A 21,932-nucleotide genomic window follows, 5' to 3' on the forward strand; every position below is an offset into this window, starting at 1 on the left:
AATTTGGGCTTAGGAAATGATATTGTGTTCGAGATCGACTGTGTGTCCGACGTGAACTACCGCTGACGGCAGGGGTGTCGAACTCATTGTGGAAAACCTGTACAGCTGATTTCTGTTTTATTTTTAAACTAAATTTAAAAATATGACTGTTCCCCTCAATATATCGGACTATTTTCTAAACCTATATCCACACTGTTTACGCAACCAAAGATAATTTGTTTTAATCTCAGGCCAGAAAAATAGGGAGAAAAATAAAAGTATGAAAAACAATTAGGGCTCCACATAAAGTCGAACGCACCTTAATGTGCCTTGTAAATCACAGACTGCTAATTCGACCAATCAAGAATCGGTTTCTAGGCGGAGCACAATGAGTCGACCAATCCGCGTTTGTCAGCTGATGTTGGCTGGCGTGTGACGTCATTGGCTGCGGCGCATGGCGCCATTGAACGTGAACGGCAGAGCAGAGCAGTGGACAAACAATGTCGGAAAAACGACTGAAAATAAGGAGTGAAAACCTCTGTTTGAGTCGCCTTGGGTGGAGAGACTTCATCACAGAACAAGCCTGCGTGTTAAAACAAGCTTTGGAGCCGTTTTGATTGAGGCCGGATGCTGAGCAAACCTGTGGCGCAAAAGGTAAGCTAGCAAGCGTTAGCATTAGCATTAGCCTGCTATTTTAGCTATATCTCTTGGCTTTATTTAAATTCTCAGTCGCATAAGAGGGTGGTGAGAGTGTGTTTATGTTTCTATGGCTGAAGCGACCATGACACAGGCTGTGGGCCTGTAGGATGGACGGATAAAATGTCTATGGTCGTTTGTTTGTTAACCTTTGCGGTCGCTTTGCAGACATCTTGTGTCTCTGTAATGTTGTGTTCCCTCTTGTTTATTTTGAGACCCTTTGTAGTGGTTTGGCATCAAGTGATCGTTTCGCATCCTTGTAAGGCATCGGATCGATTGGCTCTGTGTTTTTGAGGTCATTCCTAGTAATCTGTTCGTGGTCATCCATTGATCACTTGTGTATATTGGGCTTTAGTCATTTGTTTGTAGTGACTTGATATTTGATTGAGCAGAGTTTTGTTTCAGGTACAGACTTGATTTTAACTCCCTGCTCCTCCACAATAATGACATTAAAACTAAAAAGGATAAATTTAAGTTTTTAAGTGAAATTTATGCTTTCAGATTTTTCCCTTAAATACTGCTCTCTCTCTCTCTCTCTCTCTCTCTCTCTCTCTCTCTCTCTCTCTGAGTTTAGTAAATAAAATAATGACTTTATACACTTCCAAGCTCAAAGTTTGATTGTCAGGGCTTCAGAGTTTAGTTTTCAGTGTTAGGTTTACCTACACTGTTAAAGTTTTAATGGTGAAAGGTTTTTATGGATTTTTGTTATTTGTTTTTTTAGCATTGCACTTTTTTATCCAGGTCAACTCGTTCAGCTGAGATGGAAACACCAGCAGCCAACGTCACCTGACAGAACAAACAGGTACATGTCCTAAAGATTTACAGTCTGAAAATAATGTGTCCATTAGCTCAATTATTAATGTCAGCACCTGTTCTCAGTCTTTTCATTCAGTGTTACTGCTTAAAGGCCAGCTCAAAACTTAGTATTACATGTACTTACTACTGATTAGATTAATCATTTTTATAATATCAATGTCTACCTCACATTGATTGATCATTTTCCTCTGTATGTTTCTCTTTGATTTCCTCCAGGTGTCACCACTTCGTCCATGACGTCGTCCACAATTGCAGAGACATTGTTAAGGATGAGAGAGACATTGTCCGTGATCAGAGACATTGTCCCTGACTCGTGGTGACTCGGTCCCTGATTAGTTGACATTGCCGGCGTTCAGAGAGACATTGTCTATGATCTCAGAGACGTCGTCCACGAACACAAAGACATCATCCACGATCGCAGATAGATTGTCCATGATCGGAGAGACATTGTTGAGGATGAGGGAGACATCGTCCACGATCAGAAACATCCCATGCTTCGCAGAGCTCTGCATTGTTGATGATCACAGAGACATCGTTTATGATCTCAGAGACATCGTCCATGATCACAAAGACAGTGTTTATGATCAGAGACTTTGTCCATAATCTCAGAGACATTGTCCACAATCACAGAGTCTTCCTACAATGAAGAAGTTCTTTGAGACCAGGACAGAGGCCTCCAGGTAATTCACCAACAGCAAGTACTCTGTATTAGGGATCGACTGATTATCGGCCGGGCCGATTATCAGCGCCGATATTTGGCATTTTTACGCATATTGGCATTGGCCGTTTTTTTAATCCGACGGCCGATATGAGATCAAATTAAAACGCGGTTATTTTGGCTCTGACGCAGCCTCTCTGTCTGCAGTCACTCCGCTGTCTCCAGCATTGTCCCGCCCACAACACCATCTGATTGGCTGTTGCCGTGGCTCTGTGTGTAACCAATCAGCAGTGAAAGCTGTGCATGCACAGTGCTCACACACACTGAACAACTCTGCTGTTTGCACCACAATCTGGTGCTGCTCAATTGGGACTATTAATTAATTTGAGACTCACATTTCTGTGCAAATTTTATTTAACTTTGTATTATTGACTTTATAAAACTTCAGGAAGCTATTTATTTATTTATTTTTATATTATATTTATATTTATGTTTGAACTTAAAACAAAAATAAGTGAAAGATAAAATAACATTTCAGTTCTATTGAAATTTGGAAAAATTTGGAAAACTTTATTTACTGTAGAAAACTTTAGGGAGCTATTTATTTTTTTCACTTTTTGTTAGAATTGTAAAACAAAGATGTCGATTGTCTAAGATAAAAAAAACCTTTAGCATGTTGAAAATCTGAAAAGCTGTTTAATAAACATATGATTAAAGGCATTTAAACAAAGTTAAGTCTTGGAGTTTGTATTATCCAAAATTTTGATGCCAGTATTTTCATTTTTACTACAAATGAATATCGGGTCCAAATATCGGTTATCGGCCTCCTTGACTACTAATAATCGGCCCTGAAAAAACCATATCGGTCTATCACTACTCTGTATTAGTAATATTTAATAAGGAAGGTAACATGTAATGTAATTAACTAATCTGATATTAAAGGTAACAGTAAGAGTAATCTGTAATATAAAAACTATGCAGAAGTAATAATAATCCAAAACAGAAGTAAAAATGTCACATTATACTAAGACATAAAACTGTTTTGTAAAATGTTGTGGTTCACCTGTAATGTTGAATATTTCTCTGTGTTTTCATGGTTAAACTGTTGATGAGGAATAGGTAGTAGTGTATTGATCATTTTCCTTTGTGTGTTTCTCTTTGATTTCCTCCAGGTGTCACCACTTCGTCCACAACATCATCCACAATCACTGAGCCTTCGTCCACGATCGGAGAGACACTGTTGAGGATGAGGGAGACATCGTCCTCGATCTGAGACATTGTCCGTGACTCGTGGTGACTCGGTCCCCGATAAGTCGGCATTGCCGGCGTTCATGGAGACATTGTCGATGATCGCAGAGACTTTGTCCATAATCTCAGAGACATTGTCCGCGATCACAGAGACGTAGTCCACGATCGCAGACATGGTCCATGATTGGAGAGACATTGTTGAGGATGAGGGAGATATCGTCCACAATCAGAGACGTTGTCCGTGGTCGCAGAGACTTTGTCAAAGATGAGAGAGACGTTGTCCATGGTCAGAGACATTGTCTCTGCTTCGCAGAGCTCTGCGCAAGAATCGGTAGTGACACTGTGGTTCCTCGATTCGACGGCATGACCGCGATCAGCTGACATTGTTAATGATCACAGAGAAACAGTCTATCATCTGAGACTTGGTCCACGATCGCAGACATATTGTCAATGATTGCAGAGACTTTGTCCATAATCTCAGAGACATTGTCCGCGATCACAGAGACGTAGTCCGCGATCACAGAAGACCAGGTGTCACCACTTCGTCCATGACATCGTCCACGATCGCTGAGCCTTCGTCCATGATCGGAGAGACATTGTTGAGGATGAGGGAGACATCGTCCACGATCAGAGACATTGTCCATGACTCGTGGTGACTCGGTCCCCGATAAGTCGGCATTGCCGGCGTTCATGGAGACATTGTCGATGATCGCGGAGACTTTGTCCATGATCTCAGAGACATTGTCCACGGTCGCAGAGAGTCTTCGTACAGTGACGTTCTTTGAGACCAGGACAGAGGCCTCCAGGTAATTCACAAACAGCTTTACATCAACTGTCCAACACACAGCACTGACATTAAACTGTTTATGTTCAGTATATCAGAAAAGTGTAATAATAGAAGTAATTGGCATCAAACATGTAAAAAAGTATAATTATTAATAATCATAATAAAGATATTTCAAATAATATCGTAAAGTAAGGCTTTAAAAATGTCAAAAATGTAATAGTATATTAAGCCATTACAATTATAACCAAAATAAATCACATTAAAACATGTTGTCAGTAATTTTATAAAAATGTCATACTGTAGCATGTGGTCACAAATGCCACACAAACATCTTAGTGTAGTGTGTCGTTAATAAAGTCATACTGTATTAAAGTAGTAGAGTATTGATCATTTTCCTTCGTGTGTTTCTCTTTGATTTCCTCCAGGTGTCACCACTTCGTCCACGACATCATCCACGATCGGAGAGACATTGTTGAGGATGAGGGAGACATCGTCCTCGATCTGAGACATTGTCCGTGACTCGTGGTGACTCGGTCCCCGATAAGTCGGCATTGCCGGCGTTCATGGAGACATTGTCGACGATCGCAGAGACTTTGTCCATAATCTCAGAGACATTGTCCGCGATCACAGAGACGTAGTCCACGATCGCAGACATGGTCCATGATTGGAGAGACATTGTTGAGGATGAGGGAGATATCGTCCACAATCAGAGACGTTGTCCGTGGTCGCAGAGACCTTGTCAAAGATGAGAGAGACGTTGTCCATGGTCAGAGACATTGTCTCTGCTTCGCAGAGCTCTGCGCAAGAATCGGTAGTGACACTGTGGTTCCTCGATTCGACGGCATGACCGCGATCAGCTGACATTGTTAATGATCACAGAGAAACAGTCTATCATCAGAGACTTGGTCCACGATCACAGACATATTGTCAATGATTGCAGAGACTTTGTCCATAATCTCAGAGACATTGTCCGCGATCACAGAGACGTAGTCCGCGATCACAGAAGACCAGGTATCACCACTTCGTCCATGACATCGTCCACGATCGCTGAGCCTTCGTCCATGATCGGAGAGACATTGTTGAGGATGAGGGAGACATCGTCCACGATCAGAGACATTGTCCATGACTCGTGGTGACTCGGTCCCCGATAAGTCGGCATTGCCGGCGTTCATTGAGACATTGTCGATGATCGCGGAGACTTTGTCCATGATCTCAGAGACACATTGTCCACGGTCGCAGAGAGTCTTCGTACAGTGACGTTCTTTGAGACCAGGACAGAGTCCTCCAGGTAATTCACAAACAGCTTTACATCAACTGTCCAACACACAGCACTGACATTAAACTGTTTATGTTCAGTATATCAGAAAAGTGTAATAATAGAAGTAATTGGCATCAAACATGTAAAAAAAGTATAATTATTAATAATCATAATAAAGATATTTCAAATAATATCGTAAAGTAAGGCTTTAAAAATGTCAAAAATGTAATAGTATATTAAGCCATTACAATTATAACCAAAATAAATCACATTAAAACATGTTGTCAGTAATTTTATAAAAATGTCATACTGTAGCATGTGGTCACAAATGCCACACAAACATCTTAGTGTAGTGTGTCGTTAATAAAGTCATACTGTATTAAAGTAGTAGAGTATTGATCATTTTCCTTCGTGTGTTTCTCTTTGATTTCCTCCAGGTGTCACCACTTCGTCCACAACATCATCCACGATCGGAGAGACATTGTTGAGGATGAGGGAGACATCGTCCTCGATCTGAGACATTGTCCGTGACTCGTGGTGACTCGGTCCCCGATAAGTCGGCATTGCCGGCGTTCATGGAGACATTGTCGACGATCGCAGAGACTTTGTCCATAATCTCAGAGACATTGTCCGCGATCACAGAGACGTAGTCCACGATCGCAGACATGGTCCATGATTGGAGAGACATTGTTGAGGATGAGGGAGATATCGTCCACAATCAGAGACGTTGTCCGTGGTCGCAGAGACCTTGTCAAAGATGAGAGAGACGTTGTCCATGGTCAGAGACATTGTCTCTGCTTCGCAGAGCTCTGCGCAAGAATCGGTAGTGACACTGTGGTTCCTCGATTCGACGGCATGACCGCGATCAGCTGACATTGTTAATGATCACAGAGAAACAGTCTATCATCAGAGACTTGGTCCACGATCACAGACATATTGTCAATGATTGCAGAGACTTTGTCCATAATCTCAGAGACATTGTCCGCGATCACAGAGACGTAGTCCGCGATCACAGAAGACCAGGTATCACCACTTCGTCCATGACATCGTCCACGATCGCTGAGCCTTCGTCCATGATCGGAGAGACATTGTTGAGGATGAGGGAGACATCGTCCACGATCAGAGACATTGTCCATGACTCGTGGTGACTCGGTCCCCGATAAGTCGGCATTGCCGGCGTTCATGGAGACATTGTCGATGATCGCGGAGACTTTGTCCATGATCTCAGAGACACATTGTCCACGGTCGCAGAGAGTCTTCGTACAGTGACGTTCTTTGAGACCAGGACAGAGTCCTCCAGGTAATTCACAAACAGCTTTACATCAACTGTCCAACACAGAGCACTGACATTAAAGTGTTTATGTTCAGTATATCAGAAAAGTGTAATAATAGAAGTAATTGGCATCAAACATGTAAAAAAGTATAATTATTAATAATCATAATAAAGATATTTCAAATAATATCGTAAAGTAAGGCTTTAAAAATGTCAAAAATGTAATAGTATATTAAGCCATTACAATTATAACCAAAATAAATCACATTAAAACATGTTGTCAGTAATTTTATAAAAATGTCATACTGTAGCATGTGGTCACAAATGCCACACAAACATCTTAGTGTAGTGTGTCGTTAATAAAGTCATACTGTATTAAAGTAGTAGAGTATTGATCATTTTCCTTCGTGTGTTTCTCTTTGATTTCCTCCAGGTGTCACCACTTCGTCCACGACATCATCCACGATTGCTGAGACGTCGTCCACGATCGGAGAGACATTGTTGAGGATGAGGGAGACATCGTCCTCGATCTGAAACATTGTCCGTGACTCGTGGTGACTCGGTCCCCGATAAGTCGGCATTGCCGGCGTTCATGGAGACATTGTCGACGATCGCAGAGACTTTGTCCATAATCTCAGAGACATTGTCCGCGATCACAGAGACGTAGTCCACGATCGCAGACATGGTCCATGATTGGAGAGACATTGTTGAGGATGAGGGAGATATCGTCCACAATCAGAGACGTTGTCCGTGGTCGCAGAGACCTTGTCAAAGATGAGAGAGACGTTGTCCATGGTCAGAGACATTGTCTCTGCTTCGCAGAGCTCTGCGCAAGAATCGGTAGTGACACTGTGGTTCCTCGATTCGACGGCATGACCGCGATCAGCTGACATTGTTAATGATCACAGAGAAACAGTCTATCATCAGAGACTTGGTCCACGATCACAGACATATTGTCAATGATTGCAGAGACTTTGTCCATAATCTCAGAGACATTGTCCGCGATCACAGAGACGTAGTCCGCGATCACAGAAGACCAGGTATCACCACTTCGTCCATGACATCGTCCACGATCGCTGAGCCTTCGTCCATGATCGGAGAGACATTGTTGAGGATGAGGGAGACATCGTCCACGATCAGAGACATTGTCCATGACTCGTGGTGACTCGGTCCCCGATAAGTCGGCATTGCCGGCGTTCATTGAGACATTGTCGATGATCGCGGAGACTTTGTCCATGATCTCAGAGACACATTGTCCACGGTCGCAGAGAGTCTTCGTACAGTGACGTTCTTTGAGACCAGGACAGAGTCCTCCAGGTAATTCACAAACAGCTTTACATCAACTGTCCAACACACAGCACTGACATTAAACTGTTTATGTTCAGTATATCAGAAAAGTGTAATAATAGAAGTAATTGGCATCAAACATGTAAAAAAAGTATAATTATTAATAATCATAATAAAGATATTTCAAATAATATCGTAAAGTAAGGCTTTAAAAATGTCAAAAATGTAATAGTATATTAAGCCATTACAATTATAACCAAAATAAATCACATTAAAACATGTTGTCAGTAATTTTATAAAAATGTCATACTGTAGCATGTGGTCACAAATGCCACACAAACATCTTAGTGTAGTGTGTCGTTAATAAAGTCATACTGTATTAAAGTAGTAGAGTATTGATCATTTTCCTTCGTGTGTTTCTCTTTGATTTCCTCCAGGTGTCACCACTTCGTCCACAACATCATCCACGATCGGAGAGACATTGTTGAGGATGAGGGAGACATCGTCCTCGATCTGAGACATTGTCCGTGACTCGTGGTGACTCGGTCCCCGATAAGTCGGCATTGCCGGCGTTCATGGAGACATTGTCGACGATCGCAGAGACTTTGTCCATAATCTCAGAGACATTGTCCGCGATCACAGAGACGTAGTCCACGATCGCAGACATGGTCCATGATTGGAGAGACATTGTTGAGGATGAGGGAGATATCGTCCACAATCAGAGACGTTGTCCGTGGTCGCAGAGACCTTGTCAAAGATGAGAGAGACGTTGTCCATGGTCAGAGACATTGTCTCTGCTTCGCAGAGCTCTGCGCAAGAATCGGTAGTGACACTGTGGTTCCTCGATTCGACGGCATGACCGCGATCAGCTGACATTGTTAATGATCACAGAGAAACAGTCTATCATCAGAGACTTGGTCCACGATCACAGACATATTGTCAATGATTGCAGAGACTTTGTCCATAATCTCAGAGACATTGTCCGCGATCACAGAGACGTAGTCCGCGATCACAGAAGACCAGGTATCACCACTTCGTCCATGACATCGTCCACGATCGCTGAGCCTTCGTCCATGATCGGAGAGACATTGTTGAGGATGAGGGAGACATCGTCCACGATCAGAGACATTGTCCATGACTCGTGGTGACTCGGTCCCCGATAAGTCGGCATTGCCGGCGTTCATGGAGACATTGTCGATGATCGCGGAGACTTTGTCCATGATCTCAGAGACACATTGTCCACGGTCGCAGAGAGTCTTCGTACAGTGACGTTCTTTGAGACCAGGACAGAGTCCTCCAGGTAATTCACAAACAGCTTTACATCAACTGTCCAACACAGAGCACTGACATTAAAGTGTTTATGTTCAGTATATCAGAAAAGTGTAATAATAGAAGTAATTGGCATCAAACATGTAAAAAAGTATAATTATTAATAATCATAATAAAGATATTTCAAATAATATCGTAAAGTAAGGCTTTAAAAATGTCAAAAATGTAATAGTATATTAAGCCATTACAATTATAACCAAAATAAATCACATTAAAACATGTTGTCAGTAATTTTATAAAAATGTCATACTGTAGCATGTGGTCACAAATGCCACACAAACATCTTAGTGTAGTGTGTCGTTAATAAAGTCATACTGTATTAAAGTAGTAGAGTATTGATCATTTTCCTTCGTGTGTTTCTCTTTGATTTCCTCCAGGTGTCACCACTTCGTCCACGACATCATCCACGATTGCTGAGACGTCGTCCACGATCGGAGAGACATTGTTGAGGATGAGGGAGACATCGTCCTCGATCTGAAACATTGTCCGTGACTCGTGGTGACTCGGTCCCCGATAAGTCGGCATTGCCGGCGTTCATGGAGACATTGTCGACGATCGCAGAGACTTTGTCCATAATCTCAGAGACATTGTCCGCGATCACAGAGACGTAGTCCACGATCGCAGACATGGTCCATGATTGGAGAGACATTGTTGAGGATGAGGGAGATATCGTCCACAATCAGAGACGTTGTCCGTGGTCGCAGAGACCTTGTCAAAGATGAGAGAGACGTTGTCCATGGTCAGAGACATTGTCTCTGCTTCGCAGAGCTCTGCGCAAGAATCGGTAGTGACACTGTGGTTCCTCGATTCGACGGCATGACCGCGATCAGCTGACATTGTTAATGATCACAGAGAAACAGTCTATCATCAGAGACTTGGTCCACGATCACAGACATATTGTCAATGATTGCAGAGACTTTGTCCATAATCTCAGAGACATTGTCCGCGATCACAGAGACGTAGTCCGCGATCACAGAAGACCAGGTATCACCACTTCGTCCATGACATCGTCCACGATCGCTGAGCCTTCGTCCATGATCGGAGAGACATTGTTGAGGATGAGGGAGACATCGTCCACGATCAGAGACATTGTCCATGACTCGTGGTGACTCGGTCCCCGATAAGTCGGCATTGCCGGCGTTCATTGAGACATTGTCGATGATCGCGGAGACTTTGTCCATGATCTCAGAGACACATTGTCCACGGTCGCAGAGAGTCTTCGTACAGTGACGTTCTTTGAGACCAGGGCAGAGGCCTCCAGGTAATTCACAAACAGCTTTACATCAACTGTCCAACACACAGCACTGACATTAAACTGTTTATGTTCAGTATATCAGAAAAGTGTAATAATAGAAGTAATTGGCATCAAACATGTAAAAAAGTATAATTATTAATAATCATAATAAAGATATTTCAAATAATATCGTAAAGTAAGGCTTTAAAAATGTCAAAAATGTAATAGTATATTAAGCCATTACAATTATAACCAAAATAAATCACATTAAAACATGTTGTCAGTAATTTTATAAAAATGTCATACTGTAGCATGTGGTCACAAATGCCACACAAACATCTTAGTGTAGTGTGTCGTTAATAAAGTCATACTGTATTAAAGTAGTAGAGTATTGATCATTTTCCTTCGTGTGTTTCTCTTTGATTTCCTCCAGGTGTCACCACTTCGTCCACAACATCATCCACGATCGGAGAGACATTGTTGAGGATGAGGGAGACATCGTCCTCGATCTGAGACATTGTCCGTGACTCGTGGTGACTCGGTCCCCGATAAGTCGGCATTGCCGGCGTTCATGGAGACATTGTCGACGATCGCAGAGACTTTGTCCATAATCTCAGAGACATTGTCCGCGATCACAGAGACGTAGTCCACGATCGCAGACATGGTCCATGATTGGAGAGACATTGTTGAGGATGAGGGAGATATCGTCCACAATCAGAGACGTTGTCCGTGGTTGCAGAGACCTTGTCAAAGATGAGAGAGACGTTGTCCATGGTCAGAGACATTGTCTCTGCTTCGCAGAGCTCTGCGCAAGAATCGGTAGTGACACTGTGGTTCCTCGATTCGACGGCATGACCGCGATCAGCTGACATTGTTAATGATCACAGAGAAACAGTCTATCATCAGAGACTTGGTCCACGATCACAGACATATTGTCAATGATTGCAGAGACTTTGTCCATAATCTCAGAGACATTGTCCGCGATCACAGAGACGTAGTCCGCGATCACAGAAGACCAGGTATCACCACTTCGTCCATGACATCGTCCACGATCGCTGAGCCTTCGTCCATGATCGGAGAGACATTGTTGAGGATGAGGGAGACATCGTCCACGATCAGAGACATTGTCCATGACTCGTGGTGACTCGGTCCCCGATAAGTCGGCATTGCCGGCGTTCATTGAGACATTGTCGATGATCGCGGAGACTTTGTCCATGATCTCAGAGACACATTGTCCACGGTCGCAGAGAGTCTTCGTACAGTGACGTTCTTTGAGACCAGGACAGAGGCCTCCAGGTAATTCACAAACAGCTTTACATCAACTGTCCAACACACAGCACTGACATTAAACTGTTTATGTTCAGTATATCAGAAAAGTGTAATAATAGAAGTAATTGGCATCAAACATGTAAAAAAAGTATAATTATTAATAATCATAATAAAGATATTTCAAATAATATCGTAAAGTAAGGCTTTAAAAATGTCAAAAATGTAATAGTATATTAAGCCATTACAATTATAACCAAAATAAATCACATTAAAACATGTTGTCAGTAATTTTATAAAAATGTCATACTGTAGCATGTGGTCACAAATGCCACACAAACATCTTAGTGTAGTGTGTCGTTAATAAAGTCATACTGTATTAAAGTAGTAGAGTATTGATCATTTTCCTTCGTGTGTTTCTCTTTGATTTCCTCCAGGTGTCACCACTTCGTCCACGACATCATCCACGATTGCTGAGACGTCGTCCACGATCGGAGAGACATTGTTGAGGATGAGGGAGACATCGTCCTCGATCTGAAACATTGTCCGTGACTCGTGGTGACTCGGTCCCCGATAAGTCGGCATTGCCGGCGTTCATGGAGACATTGTCGACGATCGCAGAGACTTTGTCCATAATCTCAGAGACATTGTCCGCGATCACAGAGACGTAGTCCACGATCGCAGACATGGTCCATGATTGGAGAGACATTGTTGAGGATGAGGGAGATATCGTCCACAATCAGAGACGTTGTCCGTGGTCGCAGAGACCTTGTCAAAGATGAGAGAGACGTTGTCCATGGTCAGAGACATTGTCTCTGCTTCGCAGAGCTCTGCGCAAGAATCGGTAGTGACACTGTGGTTCCTCGATTCGACGGCATGACCGCGATCAGCTGACATTGTTAATGATCACAGAGAAACAGTCTATCATCTGAGACTTGGTCCACGATCACAGACATATTGTCAATGATTGCAGAGACTTTGTCCATAATCTCAGAGACATTGTCCGCGATCACAGAGACGTAGTCCGCGATCACAGAAGACCAGGTATCACCACTTCGTCCATGACATCGTCCACGATCGCTGAGCCTTCGTCCATGATCGGAGAGACATTGTTGAGGATGAGGGAGACATCGTCCACGATCAGAGACATTGTCCATGACTCGTGGTGACTCGGTCCCCGATAAGTCGGCATTGCCGGCGTTCATTGAGACATTGTCGATGATCGCGGAGACTTTGTCCATGATCTCAGAGACACATTGTCCACGGTCGCAGAGAGTCTTCGTACAGTGACGTTCTTTGAGACCAGGGCAGAGGCCTCCAGGTAATTCACAAACAGCTTTACATCAACTGTCCAACACACAGCACTGACATTAAACTGTTTATGTTCAGTATATCAGAAAAGTGTAATAATAGAAGTAATTGGCATCAAACATGTAAAAAAGTATAATTATTAATAATCATAATAAAGATATTTCAAATAATATCGTAAAGTAAGGCTTTAAAAATGTCAAAAATGTAATAGTATATTAAGCCATTACAATTATAACCAAAATAAATCACATTAAAACATGTTGTCAGTAATTTTATAAAAATGTCATACTGTAGCATGTGGTCACAAATGCCACACAAACATCTTAGTGTAGTGTGTCGTTAATAAAGTCATACTGTATTAAAGTAGTAGAGTATTGATCATTTTCCTTCGTGTGTTTCTCTTTGATTTCCTCCAGGTGTCACCACTTCGTCCACGACATCATCCACGATTGCTGAGACGTCGTCCACGATCGGAGAGACATTGTTGAGGATGAGGGAGACATCGTCCTCGATCTGAGACATTGTCCGTGACTCGTGGTGACTCGGTCCCCGATAAGTCGGCATTGCCGGCGTTCATGGAGACATTGTCGACGATCGCAGAGACTTTGTCCATAATCTCAGAGACATTGTCCGCGATCACAGAGACGTAGTCCACGATCGCAGACATGGTCCATGATTGGAGAGACATTGTTGAGGATGAGGGAGATATCGTCCACAATCAGAGACGTTGTCCGTGGTCGCAGAGACCTTGTCAAAGATGAGAGAGACGTTGTCCATGGTCAGAGACATTGTCTCTGCTTCGCAGAGCTCTGCGCAAGAATCGGTAGTGACACTGTGGTTCCTCGATTCGACGGCATGACCGCGATCAGCTGACATTGTTAATGATCACAGAGAAACAGTCTATCATCAGAGACTTGGTCCACGATCACAGACATATTGTCAATGATTGCAGAGACTTTGTCCATAATCTCAGAGACATTGTCCGCGATCACAGAGACGTAGTCCGCGATCACAGAAGACCAGGTATCACCACTTCGTCCATGACATCGTCCACGATCGCTGAGCCTTCGTCCATGATCGGAGAGACATTGTTGAGGATGAGGGAGACATCGTCCACGATCAGAGACATTGTCCATGACTCGTGGTGACTCGGTCCCCGATAAGTCGGCATTGCCGGCGTTCATTGAGACATTGTCGATGATCGCGGAGACTTTGTCCATGATCTCAGAGACATTGTCCACGGTCGCAGAGAGTCTTCGTACAGTGACGTTCTTTGAGACCAGGACAGAGGCCTCCAGGTAATTCACAAACAGCTTTACATCAACTGTCCAACACACAGCACTGACATTAAACTGTTTATGTTCAGTATATCAGAAAAGTGTAATAATAGAAGTAATTGGCATCAAACATGTAAAAAAAGTATAATTATTAATAATCATAATAAAGATATTTCAAATAATATCGTAAAGTAAGGCTTTAAAAATGTCAAAAATGTAATAGTATATTAAGCCATTACAATTATAACCAAAATAAATCACATTAAAACATGTTGTCAGTAATTTTATAAAAATGTCATACTGTAGCATGTGGTCACAAATGCCACACAAACATCTTAGTGTAGTGTGTCGTTAATAAAGTCATACTGTATTAAAGTAGTAGAGTATTGATCATTTTCCTTCGTGTGTTTCTCTTTGATTTCCTCCAGGTGTCACCACTTCGTCCACGACATCATCCACGATCGGAGAGACATTGTTGAGGATGAGGGAGACATCATCCTCGATCTGAGACATTGTCCGTGACTCGTGGTGACTCGGTCCCCGATAAGTCGGCATTGCCGGCGTTCATGGAGACATTGTCGACGATCGCAGAGACTTTGTCCATAATCTCAGAGACATTGTCCGCGATCACAGAGACGTAGTCCACGATCGCAGACATGGTCCATGATTGGAGAGACATTGTTGAGGATGAGGGAGATATCGTCCACAATCAGAGACGTTGTCCGTGGTTGCAGAGACCTTGTCAAAGATGAGAGAGACGTTGTCCATGGTCAGAGACATTGTCTCTGCTTCGCAGAGCTCTGCGCAAGAATCGGTAGTGACACTGTGGTTCCTCGATTCGACGGCATGACCGCGATCAGCTGACATTGTTAATGATCACAGAGAAACAGTCTATCATCAGAGACTTGGTCCACGATCACAGACATATTGTCAATGATTGCAGAGACTTTGTCCATAATCTCAGAGACATTGTCCGCGATCACAGAGACGTAGTCCGCGATCACAGAAGACCAGGTATCACCACTTCGTCCATGACATCGTCCACGATCGCTGAGCCTTCGTCCATGATCGGAGAGACATTGTTGAGGATGAGGGAGACATCGTCCACGATCAGAGACATTGTCCATGACTCGTGGTGACTCGGTCCCCGATAAGTCGGCATTGCCGGCGTTCATTGAGACATTGTCGATGATCGCGGAGACTTTGTCCATGATCTCAGAGACATTGTCCACGGTCGCAGAGAGTCTTCGTACAGTGACGTTCTTTGAGACCAGGACAGAGGCCTCCAGGTAATTCACAAACAGCTTTACATCAACTGTCCAACACACAGCACTGACATTAAACTGTTTATGTTCAGTATATCAGAAAAGTGTAATAATAGAAGTAATTGGCATCAAACATGTAAAAAAAGTATAATTATTAATAATCATAATAAAGATATTTCAAATAATATCGTAAAGTAAGGCTTTAAAAATGTCAAAAATGTAATAGTATATTAAGCCATTACAATTATAACCAAAATAAATCACATTAAAACATGTTGTCAGTAATTTTATAAAAATGTCATACTGTAGCATGTGGTCACAAATGCCACACAAACATCTTAGTGTAGTGTGTCGTTAATAAAGTCATACTGTATTAAAGTAGTAGAGTATTGATCATTTTCCTTCGTGTGTTTCTCTTTGATTTCCTCCAGGTGTCACCACTTCGTCCACGACATCATCCACGATCGGAGAGACATTGTTGAGGATGAGGGAGACATCATCCTCGATCTGAGACATTGTCCGTGACTCGTGGTGACTCGGTCCCCGATAAGTCGGCATTGCCGGCGTTCATGGAGACATTGTCGACGATCGCAGAGACTTTGTCCATAATCTCAGAGACATTGTCCGCGATCACAGAGACGTAGTCCACGATCGCAGACATGGTCCATGATTGGAGAGACATTGTTGAGGATGAGGGAGATATCGTCCACAATCAGAGACGTTGTCCGTGGTTGCAGAGACCTTGTCAAAGATGAGAGAGACGTTGTCCATGGTCAGAGACATTGTCTCTGCTTCGCAGAGCTCTGCGCAAGAATCGGTAGTGACACTGTGGTTCCTCGATTCGACGGCATGACCGCGATCAGCTGACATTGTTAATGATCACAGAGAAACAGTCTATCATCTGAGACTTGGTCCACGATCACAGACATATTGTCAATGATTGCAGAGACTTTGTCCATAATCTCAGAGACATTGTCCGCGATCACAGAGACGTAGTCCGCGATCACAGAAGACCAGGTATCACCACTTCGTCCATGACATCGTCCACGATCGCTGAGCCTTCGTCCATGATCGGAGAGACATTGTTGAGGATGAGGGAGACATCGTCCACGATCAGAGACATTGTCCATGACTCGTGGTGACTCGGTCCCCGATAAGTCGGCATTGCCGGCGTTCATTGAGACATTGTCGATGATCGCGGAGACTTTGTCCATGATCTCAGAGACACATTGTCCACGGTCGCAGAGAGTCTTCGTACAGTGACGTTCTTTGAGACCAGGACAGAGGCCTCCAGGTAATTCACAAACAGCTTTACATCAACTGTCCAACACAGAGCACTGACATTAAACTGTTTATGTTCAGTATATCAGAAAAGTGTAATAATAGAAGTAATTGGCATCAAACATGTAAAAAAGTATAATTATTAATAATCATAATAAAGATATTTCAAATAATATCGTAAAGTAAGGCTTTAAAAATGTCAAAAATGTAATAGTATATTAAGCCATTACAATTATAACCAAAATAAATCACATTAAAACATGTTGTCAGTAATTTTATAAAAATGTCATACTGTAGCATGTGGTCACAAATGCCACACAAACATCTTAGTGTAGTGTGTCGTTAATAAAGTCATACTGTATTAAAGTAGTAGAGTATTGATCATTTTCCTTTGTGTGTTTCTCTTTGATTTCCTCCAGGTGTCACCACTTCGTCCACGACATCATCCACGATTGCTGAGACATTGTCCATGCTTCGTAAAGACATGCGCAAGAATCAGCAGAGACTGGGGTCACCGATTCAACGGCTTCAACTACGATCATGGACACATTGTCCGCGATCACAGAGTCTTCCTACAATGAAGAAGTTCTTTGAGACCAGGACAGAGGCCTCCAGGTAATTCACAAACAGCTTTACATCAACTGTCCAACACACAGCACTGACATTAAACTGTTTATGTTCAGTATATCAGAAAAGTGTAATAATAGAAGTAATCTGCAATATAGAAATAATGTCTAAGTAATCTGTATTTACAGAAGTAATGTAAAAGTAATTAGCAATATCAAAGTAATCTGATACTGAATGTAGTTTGCAACAGAAAACAGTTAAATGTAAATTTAGAAGTAAAATGAGAAAATGTCACAGTACATATACTATATACTGATATCATGATGTGAGGTTCTGAGAATGATCTTTGATAAAATCATGTTTGTGACATTAATTTGAAAACAGAAACTCAACTTAGAAAACTTGATTTTATTCCAGACATTGAACAAAGTGCAGCAGAGATAATGACGGATGTTTGACCACTAGGAGACACTTGGTTTTATTCTGTAACCCAACACATGAGGACATGCTAATTAGAGACGTACACATCTTTAAGAACACGGCTCGTGATGCAGTTACTTCATGAATCATCATTTTAATAAGCATATCCTCGTGTGCTCATCATTTTGGGAGGAAGAATAAAAGCAAGTGTCTCCAACAGGAGGAGGCTGAGCAGCAAGAAGCTGGAGGCCTGTGTGTGACAGGGTTAACCCTAACTGACAGGTGCATTGTTTTCTGTTCTCTGCAGGTGATGCTGCCGCCTCCTCCTCCTCCTCCTGCTCATCCTCCTGCTCATCCTCATGATTGTTTATCTCTGACTTCCTGTGCTGAGAAGAAATAACATCACTCGATACAGCATCCTAATGTACTGTATATGTGTGTGGTACATCAGCTGTACAGCTGCTTAACACAGCCCCGAGGATGGTCGGCTGCCCTCTCCCACACTGGAACAACTGCTACAGTTCCCTCTGTCTCAGAAAAGCCCCGAACATTCTAAAGGACACTTCTCACTCTGGACACGCTCTGTTTGAACTGCTGCTGGCAGGCAGACGCTACAGATCACTGAAAACAAAGACAAACAGATTCAAGAATAGCAATCATTACACTCAGTACAGCTAAATTCATAACCTGAGGTGCAATAAGGCACTGTGCAATGACAACAGAATGTGTGTGTATGTGTGTGTGCTTTTTTAAAACTGTTTTTTATTGCATCTTATTTATTTTCTTCTATTTTAGGAATGATGGAATGATGTATCGACTTGTTGGCATTTTACATTTTGTTGTGTGTGACAATGACAATAAAGATATTCTGATTCAAATGCCTGTTACTACAAATTACTTTTAGCTTGTATGCCCTGCTCTTACCATATTATTATTAGAACAACTTTTAGATTACAGAGAACTATTACAGATAACCCTAACATTTATAACAGGTAACCCTAACCCTAGCAACTATTTCAGGTAACCCTAACCCTAGCAACTATTTCAGGTAACCCTAACCCTAGCAACTATTTCAGGTAACCCTAACCCTAGCAACTATTTCAAGTAACCCTAACCCTAGCAACTATTAGAGGTAACCCTAACCCTAACCCTAACAACTATTTCAGGTAACCCTAACCCTAGCAACTATTTCAGGTAACCCTAACCCTAGCAACTATTAGAGGTAACCCTAACCCTAACCCTAACAACTATTTCAGGTAACCCTAACCCTAGCAACTATTTCAGGTAACCCTAACCCTAGCAACTATTAGAGGTAACCCTAACCCTAACCCTAGCAACTATTTCAGGTAACCCTAACCCTAACCCTAGCAACTATTTCAGGTAACCCTAAGCCTAGCAATTATTTCAGGTAACCCTAACCCTAACCCTAACCTTAGCAACTATTTCAGGTAACCCTAACCCTAACCCTAGCAATTATTTCAGGTAACCCTAACCCTAATCCTAACCTTAGCAACTATTTCAGGTAACCCTAACCCTAACCCTAACCTTAGCAACTATTTCAGGTAACCCTAACCCTAACCCTAGCAATTATTTCAGGTAACCCTAACCCTAATCCTAACCTTAGCAACTATTTCAGGTAACCCTAACCCTAACCCTAACCCTAGCAACTATTTCAGGTAACCCTAACCCTAACCCTAGCAACTATTTCAGGTAACCCTAACCCTAGCAACTATTTCAGGTAACCCTAACCCTAACCCTAACCCTAGCAACTATTTCAGGTAACCCTAACTCTAACCCTAGCAACTATTTCAGGTAACCCTAACCCTAGCAACTATTTCAGGTAACCCTAACCCTAGCAACTATTAGAGGTAACCCTAACCCTAACAACTATTTCAGGTAACCCTAACCCTAACCCTAACAACTATTTCAGGTAACCCTAACCCTAACCCTAGCAACTATTAGAGGTAACCCTAACCCTAACCCTAACCTTAGCAACTATTTCAGGTAACCCTAACCCTAGCAACTATTTCAGGTAACCCTAACCCTAGCAACTATTTCAGGTAACCCTAACCCTAGCAACTATTTCAAGTAACCCTAACCCTAGCAACTATTTCAGGTACCCCTAACCCTAGCAACTATTTCAAGTAACCCTAACCCTAGCAACTATTTCAGGTACCCCTAACCCTAGCAACTATTAGAGGTAACCCTAACCCTAACCCTAACAACTATTTCAGGTAACCCTAACCCTAGCAACTATTTCAAGTAACCCTAACCCTAGCAACTATTTCAGGTACCCCTAACCCTAGCAACTATTAGAGGTAACCCTAACCCTAACCCTAGCAACTATTTCAAGTAACCCTAACCCTAGCAACTATTAGAGGTAACCCTAACCCTAACCCTAGCAACTATTTCAGGTAACCCTAACCCTCGCAACTATTTCAGGTAACCCTAACCCTCGCAACTATTTCAGGTAACCCTAACCCTAACCCTAGCAACTATTTCAGGTAACCCTAACCCTAACCCTAGCAACTATTTCAAGTAACCCTAACCTTAGCAACTATTTCAAGTAACCCTAACCCTAGCAACTATTAGAGGTAACCCTAACCCTAACAACTATTTCAGGTAACCCTAACCCTAGCAACTATTTAAAGTAACCCTAACCCTAACCCTAACAACTATTTCAAGTAACCCTAACCCTAGCAACTATTTCAAGTAACCCTAACCCTAGCAACTATTTCAAGTAACCCTAACCCTAGCAACTATTTCAGGTAACCCTAACCCTAGCAACTATTTCAAGTAACCCTAACCCTAGCAACTATTAGAGGTAACCCTAACCCTAACAACTATTTCAAGTAACCCTAACCTTAGCAACTATTTCAAGTAACCCTAACCCTAGCAACTATTTCAAGGTACCCCTAACCCTAGCAACTATTAGAGGTAACCCTAACCCTAACCCTAGCAACTATTTCAAGTAACCCTAACCCTAACCCTAGCAACTATTAGAGGTAACCCTAACCCTAACCCTCGCAACTATTTCAGGTAACCCTAACCCTCGCAACTATTTCAGGTAACCCTAACCCTAACCCTAGCAACTATTTCAAGTAACCCTAACCTTAGCAACTATTTCAAGTAACCCTAACCCTAGCAACTATTTCAGGTAACCCTAACCCTAGCAACTATTAGAGGTAACCCTAACCCTAACAACTATTTCAGGTAACCCTAACCCTAGCAACTATTTAAAGTAACCCTAACCCTAACCCTAACAACTATTTCAAGTAACCCTAACCCTAGCAACTATTTCAAGTAACCCTAACCCTAACAACTATTTCAGGTAACCCTAACCCTCGCAACTATTTCAGGTAACCCTAACCCTAGCAACTGTTTAAAGTAACCCTAACCCTAACCTTAGCAACTATTTAAAGTAACCCTAACCCTAACCCTAACAACTATTTCAGGTAACCCTAACCCTAACCCTAGCAACTGTTGTAGACAATCTTACATACTATTTACTTAGTCCTAATCCCAACACTTCCTTTCACCTTAATATACCATGGCGGTTTTGGACATTTCTGACTACGCACTATACCATGACAATTAATGACACTTTGACCCCATAGAATAGAAAGAACTTTATTCATTCTCAAAGGGAAATTCAACTTTGCTCATGAAGATAAACAACCACATTTCCACTCATCAATAATAATGCAATAGTAAAAAAACAGATATGAAATAAATTAAAACAAATACATGAATAGAAATTAAAAATTACTCAGACATTTTTATGACATTTATGACCACATACTTTTCTATGACATTTTTATGAACATTATGATTTTTGATGACTTACTATACTATGACATTTTTTGATGAACTTACTATACTATGACATTTTTATGACATTTTTGACCACTTACTATACTATGACATTTTCATGACATTTTTGATGCTATACTATACTATGACATTTTTTATGACTTTTT

The 21,932-nt window shown here is 42.0% G+C and overlaps 2 long non-coding RNA genes across 11 annotated transcripts; both read left to right on the plus strand.

Annotated features, from left to right (window-relative positions):
* The first annotated feature begins 435 nt into the window (after positions 1-435).
* LOC108888709 (uncharacterized) lies at positions 436-18,793 on the plus strand. 10 transcript variants are annotated; one of them, XR_007813314.1, is made up of 15 exons: positions 436-633; positions 1,417-1,477; positions 1,708-2,171; positions 3,322-3,551; positions 4,159-4,203; positions 4,610-5,472; positions 5,880-6,742; positions 7,149-8,032; positions 8,440-9,302; positions 10,999-11,861; positions 13,559-14,440; positions 14,848-15,708; positions 16,116-16,978; positions 17,385-17,580; positions 18,260-18,791. It is a non-coding gene; the product is annotated as an uncharacterized LOC108888709 (long non-coding RNA). The 10 variants fall into 10 exon arrangements; XR_007813311.1 differs by having other exon boundaries at positions 3,322-4,203; positions 18,260-18,792; XR_007813313.1 differs by lacking the exon at positions 13,559-14,440 and having other exon boundaries at positions 3,322-4,203; positions 18,260-18,793.
* An 808-nt stretch (positions 18,794-19,601) lies between these two features.
* LOC127142525 (uncharacterized) lies at positions 19,602-19,996 on the plus strand. The gene is made up of 3 exons (XR_007813340.1): positions 19,602-19,690; positions 19,849-19,882; positions 19,957-19,996. It is a non-coding gene; the product is annotated as an uncharacterized LOC127142525 (long non-coding RNA).
* The last annotated feature ends 1,936 nt before the right edge of the window (positions 19,997-21,932 follow it).

Source organism: Lates calcarifer, linkage group LG5, assembly GCF_001640805.2.
Source record: "Lates calcarifer isolate ASB-BC8 linkage group LG5, TLL_Latcal_v3, whole genome shotgun sequence".
NCBI classification, from domain to species: Eukaryota; Metazoa; Chordata; class Actinopteri; family Centropomidae; genus Lates; species Lates calcarifer.